This window comes from Emys orbicularis, chromosome 1 (assembly GCF_028017835.1).
Source record: "Emys orbicularis isolate rEmyOrb1 chromosome 1, rEmyOrb1.hap1, whole genome shotgun sequence".
Lineage (NCBI taxonomy): Eukaryota > Metazoa > Chordata > Testudines > Emydidae > Emys > Emys orbicularis.
In genome coordinates this window covers 135,035,333-135,051,130 of record NC_088683.1, presented here as the reverse complement: position 1 = coordinate 135,051,130, position 15,798 = coordinate 135,035,333, and the positions used below count along the sequence as shown (strand labels likewise).

Sequence of the window (15,798 nt, the reverse complement as noted above, 5' to 3'; positions counted from 1 at the left end):
TGTGTCCACACTACGAGGTTATACCAATTTAAGTATATCAGTTTGTAAGATGTTGTATTTAAAGTAGTACAAAAACGGTGTGTAAATCAGGCCTTACATTAAAAGGCTTCAAAGCAACATTAAAAGGCCCAGAAAGCATCAGGCACTTTCTAATGCATCCTCAACTAATGAGCACACACGAAGTGCACTGCCTCACCTACAGTTTCAACCTAGAGCCTCCACTGTACAGCATACACTATAATGCCCAATTTGAAGACCATCTCTGGTGAAATACTGGCTGAAATCTAAACACTATTTCACAAACACAGTAACTTTTCACTCCCCAGTGCATATTTTACATAGCTAAAATTATTATTATACATATGATGGCACTCTGAATCTTTCTGGGAGAGTTAATGTGGGCTATGTCCGTGCAGTATCCACCATGTTTTTTGAAAGAACAGTGTTTCTGAGCAAGTGCAGTAATCTGTCAAATATGTACAAGATAAATGGTTATATCACGCAGTAGGTGCTAATTAGAGCTGAAGAGAAAGAAGTGTAATAAACAGTGCATGCATGCATGCATAACACCTGTCTTTCTAGGCATTTATACCGGGCTTATCGCTGAGGGGTTTGAACACCTACGGTATGTCTGCACTGCAAAGAAAAACCTGTGGCATCAAGTCTCAGAGCCCAGGTCAATTGACTTGGTTCACGGGGCTTGGGCTGCAGAGCTCAAAATAGCAGTGTAAACGTTACCGCTTTGGTTAGGGCCCAGCTCTGAAACCTGGCAAGTGGAGAGGAACTTGCAACCCGGGCTCCAACCCAAATGGGAATGTCTGCACAGCTACTTTTAGCACCATAGCCTGGCCCTGCAAGCCCGAGTCTATTGACCCAGGCTCTGATACTCGGTGCAATGGGTTTTAGTTTGTTGTGTAGACATATCCCTACATATATATACATGGTGATGGATGGGTGACCCAGTTTAGATAAAACTAGAAACTTCTGCAAAAACTCAAACCCAAACTTTGAATTTTCAAAAACTTTAATTTTTTGTGCACTTCTGCTGCATCTCCAAGTCCTGTCCCAAAGTATCAGCAGGCTGTGTGGTGAGAGTCTGTGTTCTTGTGGTAACTCAGGCACAACTGGACACTATCAGAACTCTCAAGAGAAAACTTGTAAACAAAAGATTTTCACCCTCATTTTGCATATCCAACCGGTCTGGGAAGGCAACCACCTAGTTCAGCCTAGCCTAGGATTTGAGAGACCTGGGTTCAATTCCTTGCTTTACCACAGACTTCCTGTGTGTCCTTGAGAGAGTCACTTAGCCTTTCTGTGTCTCAGATAGCAGTACAGTAACTCCTCACTTAAAGTCGTTCCGGTTAACGTTGTTTCGTTGTTACATTGCTGATCAATTAGGGAATATGCTCGTTTAAAGTTGCGCAATGCTCCCTTCTAACGTCGTTTGGCAGCTGCCTGGTTTGTCCACTGCTTGCAGGAAGAGGAGCCCGTTGCAGCTAGCTGGTGGGGGCTTGTAACCAGGGTGGACCGGCAGCCCCCCTATCAGCTTCCCGCTCCCCTAAGTTCCCTATCAATTGCTGGCAGTTCAGCTGTCCCTCCCCCTACCGCCATGTGCTGCTCCTGCCCTCTGCCTTGGAGCTCCTCCCAGAGACTCCTGCTTGCTGTGCAGGGGGGAAAGGAGGGGGCTAATGTCAGGGTGTCCCCCTCCCCCCTGCTCCTGCACCCCACTTAGCCCTTCTTCGTATAGAGCAGGGAGGGGACACGGATGGAGAGAGACATAGAGAGCTTGGGGCAGCAGCTGCTGTCTCAACTTCCTGATCCACTTAAAAAGACAATGCACTTAAGAGTGGGTCAGCTTACTTAAAGGGGCAGTGTGCATCTCTCTCTTTCTCCCACACACACGGTGTGTGTCTGTCTCTGTCTGCTATGCTGTCTCCCCTCCCTCGTGTTCATGCTGCCTTGTGTGAGAGGTGACATTAACAACAATGTGTTAACCCTTGAGGGCTCAGCCGAGTGCTAGTTCATCATTTAGCAGCAAGGCATTCCCTGGGAAATATCCCTCCCTCTTCCACCCTCTGACTTCACCACTTCAACCAAGCTTCACAATCATCATAGCTGTGAACAGTATTAAATTGTTTGTTTAAAACGTATACTGTGTGTATATCTATATAATATATAGTTTTTTGTCTGGTGAAAATTTTTTTCCTGGAACCTAACCCCCCCATTTACATTAATTCTTATGGGGAAATTGGATTCACTTAACATCGTTTCGCTTAAAATCGCATTTTTCAGGAACATAACTACAACGTTAAGCGAGGAGTTACTGTAATAACACTTCCCTACCTCTCAGGGGTATCATGAGGATAAATACATAAAAAGATTGTGAAGGACTTTGAGATCTATTGATGAAAAGAGCTAGGCATTATTATTATTATTATTTATTATTACTTTTGGGTGTTCAGCAGAACTAAACCAGACTGCAAACTTTTTGTGATTTGTCCAGCAGTAATGCCTGTGCTGCTAACAGGTAGGCATGAGGCCAGCAGGGACTACTAACATCATTAATGTCTCATTTACTTAGACCTGTCAATTGTGAACATAGCCAGTCTACCTAACCATACCTTCCTGTAGGGGTTCCCTTAATTGTCTTTCTCCAGCCCCTCTGCTTATTTTTCATACTAGCGTGTTGCATCTTGTCTTAATGTAAGCTCCAGTTCTGCAAACACTTACACATATGATCGGTCCCACTGATTTGTATGGGACTACTCATGGGCTTAAAGTTAAGCATGGGTATAAGGGTTTGCAGGATCAGGGGCCATCGCATTTAAACTCTGCCAGGCAGAAATTGTTCTTTACTATGTTTGCACAGCATCAGCAAAATGGGCTCCAACCTGACTGGGGCCTCTAACTGTAAAATGTGACCATGCCGATCCAGTAGTGTTTTATGCTTACTTTGTAATGATGCAAACACCACCACAAGTTACAGGGCAATAGTGAATTGGGTCTTATAGGTTCAATAATGATGATACATATTATCTCTGAGTATCAATAGTTATTTGTTTAGCTTTAAACAGTAGAAAAAAAATACCCCCCTAGAAAAGATCAAGATGCCCCAATGATTAATTAGACTTACCAACAACACAGTAGTGACTACCCAGAATAATGCAGCTAATGTCCCAGAGGCAATACGGCCACTCAGGAAGTTTCCAAGGAAGTTGGATACAAAGTCAGAGGCGTGACACACAAAAATAGGGGAACAAGAAGTATCTGCACACAGAGGGTGGTTTTTGACAAGCTGCCTTCCCCAAGGCCCATTGAGGAAGTGAAAGCCAGTGAGGGGTTAAACACTGATGGAGACAGATTGTTTGGAAGAAATCAGAACGAAAGAGAGAGCAGGAAGGAGGAACCTTCATACATCAAGGGAGATTTCCACCATCAGGAAATCCTTTAGGCCACACTAAGTGGCAGAACTGAAATGAGTAATTGGTTTGTGGACCTGCCTGAACCAGGGCTACTTCCTTCTGCAATATGGAAGAGAGAAATTCTTCTGAATATTGCGCAAGACCTAAAGGACCTCTTTCTTCCCACCGTCATTGTCTAAAGCAGCAGTTATGCAGAGAAGTGAAGAATTCTGGGTAAAATCCTGGCCCCACTGAATGGCAAAACTCCCACTGATTTCAATGGGCCAGGATCTCACCCTCTATTTTCATTCAGCAGGTATCTATTTCCACTACACTAGGGCTGCAGCACCAACCCCTACTCCCATTCCCAGTCCAGCATAAATGTTTTCCTCACCGGCTAACATCCTCAACTGTATTTTTGCAAAACACCCCTTCTTCCCCTGCCCCCCCCCCCTTTTTTTTTGTTTCCAGGGTAGCAGGACTCTGAACTCTGGAGTCTGAAAGGAGGGAGGGTTTAAATATCACAGGATCTTTCTGCTGGCTTGAGCTGATGGAAATGTTCTTTAAAGCTCAGCATCAAAGCATTCACTTTATAAACTGGAAGCCTTGGTTCTTGTGCCAGCAGCAGCTTCTCCCCATAATTAATTAATAGCGTATTAATTGTGCATGTTCCATGGGCCAGTTGAGGAGGCATGGTATGGCCTGTACATGCAGATCAGCCTACTCTGTGCAACCCCAAAGCACAGGAGCCAGAAGGTAAAAAGCTTCAGGTATTTTATTTATTTATTTATTTTTAATAGACTATATTCTCAACAGGTTACATGAGGAACTTGTCTAAAGGGACAAGTGCTCAGCCCTTGGAGGGCATTTCAGTGAATAAAGAAGGCTGAGGTCAAGGAGGCAGCTACCAGCAGCTGCACCCTTGTGCAATCTGTTGGGCTCCGGGCCAGCCCAGAGCAGGACCAACAGGCCAAAAGGAGGGGCTCTGACAGCAGCTGAATGCCTTTTTGGGTAGGAGTTGGCTACAAGTCAGAATATCCTGTGAAGTAGCTGAGGGGGAGGAGAAGGGAAATTATTTGATCTAGTCGCTGCTGGATGAACCTGTTGGAACTGCTCATTTAACCCTCAGTCACAGAGCCTAGGAAGCCGCTCAGAGCCTAGGAAGTCTTACCAATGGCTTTGCCACTACTATTTAATGCAGCAGGTGTACTGTGTATTGCAAAAGGGGTACAAAAGCACCCAGTCAATGCTGAGTCCATCAAAGCCAATACTTACGGTTTACCTCCTGAAATAAACAAGTGAAAGGAAAGAGTCACTCACCTCTCTTTAGTCCTGTCTATGAAGAACTAGACTGGACAAAGCACTCCAAGATATGCTTCAGGATTTTGCCACTGATACTTGGCCAACACCCCTCACTAGCCCTCCCCTCCATCGCTATCTGTGGGCTGCAGGGAAAGGAGAAATTAGAATGGTGCTGACCAGTGCAGGTGAGGTCTTAGTCTGGTGAATTGGTATGTGGCTGTAGGGAACAACCCTGCCTTGCTAGTGGGATGAGCAGGATGATCCCATAGGTCTGACCCCTTCCATTCCTTAACTCTGCTCCCCCTTTAATTCCCTTCCTGCATGCACCTCTTGACCAGATTATTTTTCCAACAACACTAGTAGTTGTGGATGTTTGATGTAGTAGCTGGTTGTGTTGGGAGAGGGTATTTTGGTAAAGGGTAGTGAACAGAAGGGCAGTATAAGGGGGTGATGTAAGGTTAGTATCCCCAGTTGGCCAGAGTTAAGGTTGCAGTGCATGGTCTGTGGTGTAGAGTAGTAGTGGGTATGGTAAATTATTTGCGGGTGGAGTAAGTGGAAGGTATGTGCTGTTAAAGTGGCTTAACTTTTCACTTCCTTCATTTCTGTTGGTTTGTGTCTGGTATGTTGTGTGTAGCAGCTTTAGCTGCTTCGCAGGAAAGTTTTTTGTGTATTAATTTCCTAGGTTTTTTTAATGCTTAAAAGGGGAGGTGGGAGGGCTGTAGAAGTGCAGCTGCTGACAGATTATATTTTATCCATCAACAGCCACACATGAGCCCTCCTGTGTCAGCAGCACAACGTCAACCCTTCTCTAGTGTAGGATAAAATTTGACAGTGAAGTGTAGCTCCCGATGGAGATGGTTTCATGTGGGTCCAACCCCCATAAAACAATCAAGTTTGTGTGCACAGTCCAGACATTTTCAGTCATAACATGAACAATATGTAAAAGTGACCCTAAATCCAACTTTAAAAAAGATTTATTTTTTTTAAAGTTACCTATTGCATCAGATTTACTCAGGGTTCCCTCTCTATCAAGTTTTGTGTAGACAGACGATGTTTGATAAGCTATATTGGTCAACAATAAAAGTAGTACTGCTGTGGACACATTTCACCCAGAGCCCAAGATCACAGACTTCCTATTAAAAATTTATGAAGAGAAACCAAACAAAAACTAGACGAGAAATTCAAAAGGCCTAAAAACTAACTCTGTGCAAAATTCCACACCAATCGGAAACCAACTTTTAGAACAAAACAGGAATGAACGCCCACTTTTAAGCCTATTTATGCCAGAACTATGGAGCCACTATGTTGCACCTCCATAATAGATAAAAATAATGGACATTTATATAGTGCCATTCATTCTGAAAGACCATGAAGCACTTTAAGAAACTATATACATACAGGTGCACCAAAATTTAGCCACCTCTGGAGCTTAAGCCAGCACACAGCAAAGGCAGGATGAGTTTTCCTCAAAACGCTGGACAAATGTCTGCTTGTGTGAAAAGTGCCCTGGGGTCTTCAATGTCCCCCATGCAATGGTGATTGGACATTGGTTTTTAAGATCTTGTGCAAAAGACGGAGGCACACACCTTCTAAACTTCATATCACTCAATTTATCTGCCTTGTAAAGATAAAAGACTCAGTCAATGCAATTAGAATCTGAAGTTGTAGATCTATGGAGCCCAAAGGTGACAAACCTGAAACTCTGATCCTAAGCCAACCCCTCTTTCAGCGAACAGAAAGAAAGGGTAAACAAAGCTCTCGAAGTATTTTAAAATAAAAAAGGTAGCTATTTTTAGCTGCATTTATTGAAACTGCTTCCTTATCAGGAAGCATGTAGCTGGGAATTACTGTCTGCCTACATCGGAAATTCTTTCAGAGGCACAAAAACCCAAAAAGGAAATTTCACTTCAAAAATATACTGTGTATTTTTGTTGCTGGTGGGTTTAAAATAAAAAGAGTCAGTGCTTCTGACCAGGTCATAGCCCCACTGGGAGGTCTGCACTGCAAACTAGAAGCCTTTAAGACACCTGAGGGAAACAGAAAAGTCTTCCAAAGCACTGAAAGAGAAAAGTGCTGAGAACTCATTAATAAGTTTTTTAAAAAACCCTCTTTCTCTAGTACATGCAGCACCATTCCTTAACCACACAGCATCTCCTTCCCAACTATTCATGCACTTAGGGCATATCTACACTAGAAAATGTCATCACAATTAATCACTATGGTGAAGAGCCGAGTTAACACACACAATGACTACGACTGACCAGTTAGTGCAGATCAAGACAAATCGGGTACAGTTTTGTATCAGCTAATTGTGTTTAAAAATGTGTCCCCCATTCCTTGCTTCTACACACACACCCCTCCCCACGCCCCATCCAACAGGCAGTGGAACCAGTGCCATTGCACTGAGCAGCCTGCACAGGGGTTCCACACCGTCAGTATGCTACGGGGCTGGGATAAGGTGAGGGCCAGCTAGGGGATGGGTGCAGGATTGTTTGCTCTTAGGAGAAAGGTCCATGTCTTCTTAGGTGCGTACATAGTGCCTCACACATTATTGTGAAACACAAATAATAAATAAGACCTGCCCAGTGAAGCTGCAGCTACAAGGATCCACTGGCCAAACCCCCATATGGCAAGGGCTTAGCTGCCTCTGAGTCAAAAACAGCAGTAGTGGCTGGGAGCAATTTACTACAGCCTCAGGGAAGAAGGATTCCATCAGGCCTTCCTTCTACTGCTGCAAAGCCCCCTGGACAAAGCCAGCGTGCTTCAGATTCAAGCAGGAAAGAGTTTGTTGCTTAGGGTTCAGCTGCTCACCAGAATGGACACATTTAATGCAACTGGTCGATTCTTAATTCAATGTTTCCATTTTCTATTCTATTTAAGTGTTGAACACCTGCTTGACCCTGCTGTAAATGCGAGGCAGGCCTAGCTTTCAGTGGATGAGTGTACAGAGATTGAACCCTGTCAGGCATATGCACTAAACAAATGTAACCAACCTGTCAGGTCAGTGCTAGCCCCGTCTTAAGATTTTTTTAAAAGATTCACAGGCAAAGAAGTGGTGCCAAGTGACTATCCTTGGTGTTCTGACTCTGGAAAGCCCAGCCATTAGTGGCTATTTATTAACCTGCAACACCATAAACTACAGCCCAGTTCTATAGGATGAATGACTCATACGTTCAGATTTTTTTAAAAACATGAATTGCAGGCGTTTTACAGGCACCACTGGGTCTGCATAAAGCAAAACCTACATTCAAAGCGGTTAATGTCAGCCTCAAGCACCACTGGAGAAATTCTCCCCTCACAGACATATGTAGAAGCCCACTAACTTCAATGGGAATTGTGTGCAGGAAGCTGAGGATAGAACTGGGAACTTTGTGTGCATTTTCTAAACTTTCATTTAATTGCTTCACTGCTGGCTAATGCACCAAGCAGGAGTAGAAGGGCCAGGCACCAACTGTACCCTCCACTGCTGCCCCCACATTGCTGGCACCACCCTATTGAAAAGCCACAGCTATGTAAAAGAACGATGCTTTGTGTTCAGCTGTTGTGTGTAAGTTCTTGCCTATTGTACATTTTTGGAAAGGGACTGAGGAAGAATAGTCTCCGGGTAAAGGCTGTGGACTGGAACTCAGGAGATATGGGTTCAGCTCAACCATAGAGTTCCCATGTGACCTTGGGCAAGTCACTGAATGCTTCTGCTATTCAGTTCCCCATCTGTAAAATGGGGATAATAATGCCTCTCAGCCTCGTAGTTCTGTGTTACATACATTAAAACTTGTGAGGCACTCCGATGCTATGGAGATGGGGGCTGTATAAGGACCTAGGTATACGGCAGAAATAAACCCAACCATTAAAAAGGACACACAAGATATTCTGCATAACTTTTAAAAGCTCAATTATTAATATTAACCCTTGAAACCTTGATATTGGAGTTTGGTTCATCCTCACGGATTGTCCTGCCTGCATATATCATGCGTGCATTAGTTTGTTATTATAGAGCTGCTTGTGAGTGCTGGGCAGTGCATGCTCATTTGACCTTGTAAGGCTGCTCATAACACAAGTTATTGGTTATTGACGGGTGGTCATAGCATGTGTGCTCTATTGTTATTGAAGGGTTCCTTACCACACGCTGGTTTGTTGTGAAGGATCCCTTAGTCATGGCTTACACACGGTTTCTTGTTTCTTTTTTTATTATAGGGTTATTTGTGAGTGTTGAGCTGCTGACACTGAATTTTTCTTAGGAAAAAACGAGCCCTGAAGCATTTGTTTTATAAAACACAAATGCAAAAAATATACAGAGACATATGAGGGTGGAAGGGGAAGAACAAGTTAATTTTAGGTTTCACTGAACTTGACATCATCGCTTTAAAACAAGGCTAAAAATGCTTTAAGCCCAGTAATACCATAAATGTCCTGCTGCTTTTGCTTCTGATTTTTCCTCACACTTTCTAGGGGAATTCCACAAACGAACTGCTTGAATCCCAAATTAAAGTGACAACACCCTCTTTCCTCTGTGAAGAGAGATTTGTGTGTGCATGTGTGCTTTTAAAAGACTAAAAACTCAGTGGTGAGACCTTCCATGTGTGCAATAGACTGGCATGGCACCACTGGTCCTGAGCAGTCAGTTGTCTGTGCTCTGAAACACAGGGCTCCTATCCCCTCCCAACTTTGCCCTGTGAGCTCCCATTGGGGCAAGAGGGGAGAGAAGATGGCATGTGTCTTTCTGTGCATTTCAATTGGAGAGTGACAATCTGGATAACCACAGCATTAACTGGGTTTGTGTCACAAGCACGCGAGACAACAACAATGTGTATTTGCAAACGACTTGCTTGAACAGCAGAAGCCTGCTCACAACGCCTTCCAACCCCAATTTTTTAAATTTTAATTGTGATGCATCTGCCCTGGTGGCCAGATACTAGAAGAGATGGAACCAATTTGGGGTTCACTTCTGCACCCATTTAAGTCAATGGTGACACACATAAATGGGCTCTGGATCAGGCCCTTGGTGGCGTCCCCAATGGCAAGGTGGTTCAACTCACTACCCATGTCCACATGTTACTCCAGAGGAAATTCAAATGAAGATCTTCCTGGTCCATAGGCCACAGCTCTCCCAACTGGGCCAATAATGAAGTCTTGCTCAACCCTAGCGAAGAGTTGCCCTGCTAAGCTTGTTGCAAATTAAATGTCTCTCTTTGCATCTCTTCCATATTGCTTTAGCACTGCCATTCCTACAGGAGAGCAATAAAGCACTGCATTTTTATCTTTACTTTTCAGAGCTTTATTCCTCCTATGTCTAAGGGTAGTTGTGTGGCTTAATTCATTTATATCTGTCCAGTGTTTTGAAACTGGCAGAGAGAAGTGCAAAATAGTAGCATAGCTGCCTAAACAATATTCTGTTATTTTTTGTAAATGTTAAATGTATTGTTTTTATTACATAAACTAGTACTGTATGACAAAGCCCTATGATACTACTACTCTTCAGTCTATAGTGCCTTTTACAAAGCACTTGACAAATATTAATCAAGTTCACCTCAGACCTGGGGGAGATTTTCAAACTCAGTTGGGTGTCTAACTGCCATTTGGGCCTTTGAAAATCTATCCCTGTGTGAGCTACAGTATAATCCTCATTTTACAAAGTGGGAAAATGAAGCACAGAGCCTTCGTGGTTAAATCACTTAATTTCCGGGGGGATGTCTATGCTAAGCTTCACACTAAGCCAGGTTCTGAATCAGGCTTGAGCCCAAGCCCCACTTCCATCCACACACAAATCAGTCTGACTCCGATCAGCAAGCACTCTGTACTTGTGACCTTGGACCCTGGCTAGGGGGTGGGGGAGTGGGTGCGTGGGTGGGTTACTTATAGCCTAAGTCCTGCTGTGACTCTGGCTCAAGCCCTGTCAATTTGCAGTGTGGTCACAGGTCAAGCCGAAGACCTAAGTCAAAAGATCTGCATAGCACAGTATGGATGCATTAGCACGGCTGTAAGATCCAGGTCCTGCAATTGTAAACCCAGGTTTACAATGCAGTGTGGACGTTCAAGCATAGGCTTGGAAACCTTGAGTCCCCACCAGGCCCGGGCCCTACAAAACTGGGTTTACAATGCAGTGTAGACATAGCCTCGGGGGCTCAGCAGCAGCACCAGAAAGAGTGTCCGGGAGCCCCTGACTCCTAGTCCCGTGTGCTAATCACTAAAACATATTCCTTCTCCAATAAATTATTCATCGTGTTTAGTACAGCAGTGCCTAGGGGCCAGCCAAACTTGTGGCCCCATTCCACGAGGCACTGTATAACCACTGAATAGTACAAAGGCCCTGCCCCAGAGAATTTACAATCTAACTAGCCAAGACAGGCACTGGGTGGGGGCAGGGGTCTAACACGCAAACACAACGAACAATGCAATGGCATCAAAAGTCATGGTAATGGCAGAACTTTTTTCTTTGGCATGGGTTGAAGTTTAGTTAGAAGTGGGTTAGCTAAACAGACAGAGAAATGATGGGAAAGGGGCCATGGAAGGAAAGGGCATAAGGAAGACAGGGCAGAGGAGTGTAGGCGTGTATGAGGAGCAGATGTGGAGCCAGGCTGAGATTAAGTGGCTATGAGGGAATGGGCAAACCAGCCAATCAGCACATGGCAGAGAAAGATTACACAAAGGGTCACATCCAAGTCCGATTAAAATCAATGGGAGTTTAATCACTAATTTCAGTGAGACCAGGCTTAGTTCCAGAGTCATTAATTTAACATTCTGGGCATCTCTCAAAATCCCTTTGTCTTGTATGTAGCTTTTATTTTATTTCACTGAATGTGCGTCAATCAGTTTTGTTCCACAAGGATCCTTCCAAAGCAAATATTTTTATTGCTCTAAATATTTCTTAGGGTGAAGGGTTTTCTTTTTCTTTTTTTCTTCCTTTCTTTCTATATACTTGCAGTGTAACACACTGAAGATTCTAGTAACTAAATAACCATATGTCTAACACTTGGAATTGACTTTCCCAACTGCTAGCCAAAATTGTGCCAACGGATTAATAAATAGAGAAACATAATTAATAGACATTACATAGAAAAATGGATCCCATGAAACTGTGACAGTGTGACTGTCTCTCACCCATCTCCTAATTGTTTCCTGCTTTCCTTTAAAAAAAATATTAAAACTGAATCAGTTGCTCTTAAAAACAAATGATGCATATGAGCAATATTGTGTGGTCAGTAGTAGAACACTCACAATAAACTGATTTGAGATCTGGTAAATGCCTCAGCTTTGCTTCAGTATATACCTGACCCAGCAGCCCTTTACATGTACTACTCATCACCACACATTATGGCTTAGTTAATAAACAGATCAAGCAAAGCCTCTTTTCACAGAGCGGTGACATCATATGGGCAATTTGGGTGAGACCATAAGGAGTTCATAACCATGCAAAAGCAAATGGTTTGGTCTCACCTGAATCAAGAATTCAACTACTCATGCAAAGAGAGATGAATTGGGTGCATACAATGCACTTCCTGATCTTTAAATACTTCTCATTAATATTTTCATTGTAGAGAGTTAAAATTAGCGACCCCTCTCTCCTATCCACATGGGCAATGGAACAGTCTATAATTACTGCTACAGCGAGGGACCACCGGCATGTTTAAAGAAGCAAGCAACCTCACTGGCTGAAGATGAACATGTTTCAATGTTGTACAATACTACTACTGTTAAAAAGCGCTGAAGCTCATCAGAGCCAATCAGACCCTAAAACCACTAAGGGCTGGAAACTGAAAAGCGCAGAGTACCTGCAACTGTTTTTGAAGTATGTTGGAACTGCAGGTACTGGGCAGCTCTGATGAATAGACCCCAACTATTCTAAAAGCCTCTCTTCTCCCACCACCCAAAAAAGAGAATGCTTTGCATTATGGAGCACGGATGTCAGAGTTCCTCTCTACATGGTTTTGATATGACAGCACCTGGAATATATTGTTCAGTTCTGAGCATCGCAATACCAAACAAGTTGTTGGGAGTTCTAAGAAGAGTGACAACAACAACCAGGGGGCATGAATGATTGATTCATGACTTTCAAAAGAGCTAAATATGTACAGTTTGCCTCACTATGACTAAGATGGGAGACATATGATCTCCAAACATATGAAAGACAGAGAGGAACTGTGTACGGTGGGTCTAACTAGGAGTATATGAAGTGTCAGGAGGAACCTCTTGACAGTGTGACCTGTTAGATTGTAACCTATTAGCCTCTGAAATAGCCTCTTAAGGGAAGGAGGGAAAACCCTTTGAAGATTAAAACTAAACTGCAGAAAATAGTAAAGCAGGTACAACAGGGAACAAGGGGATGGACTAGAAGATGTTAACAGTTCCTTTCCTTCTATAGCTTCAGTATTTCTATGCTTAGTGCTGTAGAAACTCTATATCCAAAGGGGTACAAAGAGAATCATGGCAGGTTTAGAACATTCCATCACAGCAGTCATTGCTGACGATGTGGAGAAGAAGGCAAAATAGCCATTTTATTCTTGCATGGAAAAAAATATATGAAAAGCTCCTTTAAAAGATGTTTGCCTATGTTTCAGTGCATAATGATATACATAAGGGAAAGGTTTTCTGACCCATCTCTTCTCTTAAGTACTCTGTTTTACACTTTGTCCAGTTCTAAGAACCACTCACCACAGGGTATCACCCAAAGTGCAGGAAGACAGCACTAAATGGCATTGTACCAGACAGGGAGGGGAGCCCTTTTAAACACAGAATGAGGAGAAACTGGATTTTTGTGGCATCCCTCAGGGCAGAAAAGGGATTTGCAAGTACCTCCAGGATATCTATTTATCTAAGTACTTATTAGGCCCCCATTACCACAATATCTGAGTGCTTCACAGTATTTAATGTATTTATCCTCATAACACCCCTGTGAGGTAGGGAAGTGCTATTATCCACATTTTACAAATGGGGAACTGAGGTACACAGAGACTACGTGACTTGCCCAACATCACACAAGGAGTATGTGACAGAGAAGGAAATTGAATCTAGGTCTTCCACAACCCAAAACCACTCACTAACGACTGGACCATCCTTTCTCTCCATCAGCTCTGCAGGCTGATAGAGAAAACACAAACTGCAGAGTTGACTGTCATATTTCAGGGTAACTGCTCCTGAATTCTCCCTCCATGGTCCAGCAAGGACACCCACTCTAGGCTTCCAGCTCTTCAGCTGTCACCTCTGTTGGGTGGAGACACACGTCTGTCTTACTCCTGACCGGGGAATTTCCAGGCTGCATAGTTCCCTGCCTATACTGTGAATTCCCCAGCAAAGTCAGACTGCCTAAGCAGGCCTGCTTTGCTTTTCTCCTCAGAGATGGTAAACAGGTGGGTTACCACATAGCTCTTTCTAAGCCAGCACTTTTATTCTTAAGGTGAAAGCGTTACTGAGAAAACATTTTAAAAACAACAAAAGAACCTACATGTGTGCTAATAAACTTCCCAGGGATCACCCCCTCACTCCAACAAGGGCTCTCGGTGGTTATCACGACCAAAGGGTTTATCGGTAAGTTCATTATAGCTATTAGTTCACAACGAGCACCCTCAGCCTTATGGGGCCTCGGTAGGCCAAATCCTTCCAACCCTTCCCTAAGGATTGGGGCCCTCTTGGACAGAAGGCCCCGTCCATTTGCAGGATCAGAAAGAAGGCCCCATGTCAGTTTTATCTCAGGCTATTTAACCAAAATTCCTTTCTTTGTTTGTTGGTCCTTGGAGAATCCAGTATGAACCAGTATATCTGAGCCTCTCTCCAGGTGCGGGTAGCTCTCTGAAGGTGTTACAACCTGAGCGACTCTGACCAACCACCCCCCACTGTTCTTAGTTCCTGGAGGGCTGTGGTCCCTCCTCCCACAAGGGATTACATACAATCCCTGGCCAACAATGATCCATCAACTTTTTCAATAAGGTTTGTCCAGGATAGTGTCCCATCTGTCACAGTGGCATGCTCGATCTGCCAATAGACGGTGAGGACACAGGGGAAACTGGCAACTACACCACTTTCTGGGTCTACCAGCCGCTTGAGCCCTTGCCTGACATTAATTCTAGTGGTGGAGGACACCAGGTCTTCTACCCTCCTTGCTGATGGGTGGCCGGCCATGCCATAATAGCAGCTGGCAACAGAAAGGCAGATGCCTAGGACAAAAGTCTTGTAGGGAAGAATGTGGTTTTTTGGAGAAAGGATTTCAGACCCTCACAGTACAAAATTAAGTTTTATTACATAGTGCTTCAATATTATTGGGATGGCAGTAGAAGATCAGAGAGGGAGAGCAAATCAGGGTTTACAGTAGATTGAAATGATAGGGGAGCTCTCCACGCCAGCCAGGGTGGAGGGGGCTCTCCCTAGATTTTCAACAGCACCAAACGCAGCAGCGTGGGAGCTCTCCCTGTACTTGTAGCGGAGAGGAAGTTGCACTCCACTCCTTCCCCTTCCTCACTCTTACTCCCCTCACTTCAGTTCCTGGCGCAAATCCTCTCCCTGTCGCCTGTCTGAAGCCCATTTGCTCACTAAACACTTGGGACTGATTTACAACATTGGAGGAAATTACTGCCCTAATTGTCCTGGCGCTATTGGCTGTTACTGCCTTAAGAGTACTCTTAACAATTAAAATAGAGGCATTATTATAGAAAGGCATAAAACACTCTGTCTAAATCCAGGGAGCCCATTTCATATTAATCAAGGACATTCCTTTCCAGTTCCATCTTCTCCCTTCAATTGCAGAATATATTTGAGCCTATTCCAGTGCAGCAAGAAGGCAAAACCAATCCCTAGGGCAAATTATGCTCTCAGTAATACCCATGCCACGCTATTGAACCCCACTGGTTTGCTAGGAGTGTAAATGAAAGCAGAAAATAGCCCCATTAATTTGTCTGTTAAGGCTAGAACTGGGCTCTAACTGCATTTTGCTAAGAGACATTAGACTATGCTATGAGAATAGTTCTGTTCAGTGGCTGGGACTTGAGAACTGTACCAGATCTCCCTGTTGCCTTCAGAAATAACTGTATGAAGGGGGAGTGGGTTTGGGGAAGATCATCAGCTATTTAATCTCAGCCAGGCAAAGCAAAGATAGACTCAAACCATG

The 15,798-nt window shown here is 43.8% G+C and overlaps 1 protein-coding gene across 2 annotated transcripts in view; it reads right to left on the bottom strand.

Annotated features, from left to right (window-relative positions):
* The window catches only part of ETV6 (ETS variant transcription factor 6), a 164,780-nt gene that overhangs the window by 87,607 nt on the left and 61,375 nt on the right, over nt 1-15,798 (bottom strand). The gene's annotated exons all lie outside the window — the stretch shown is intronic.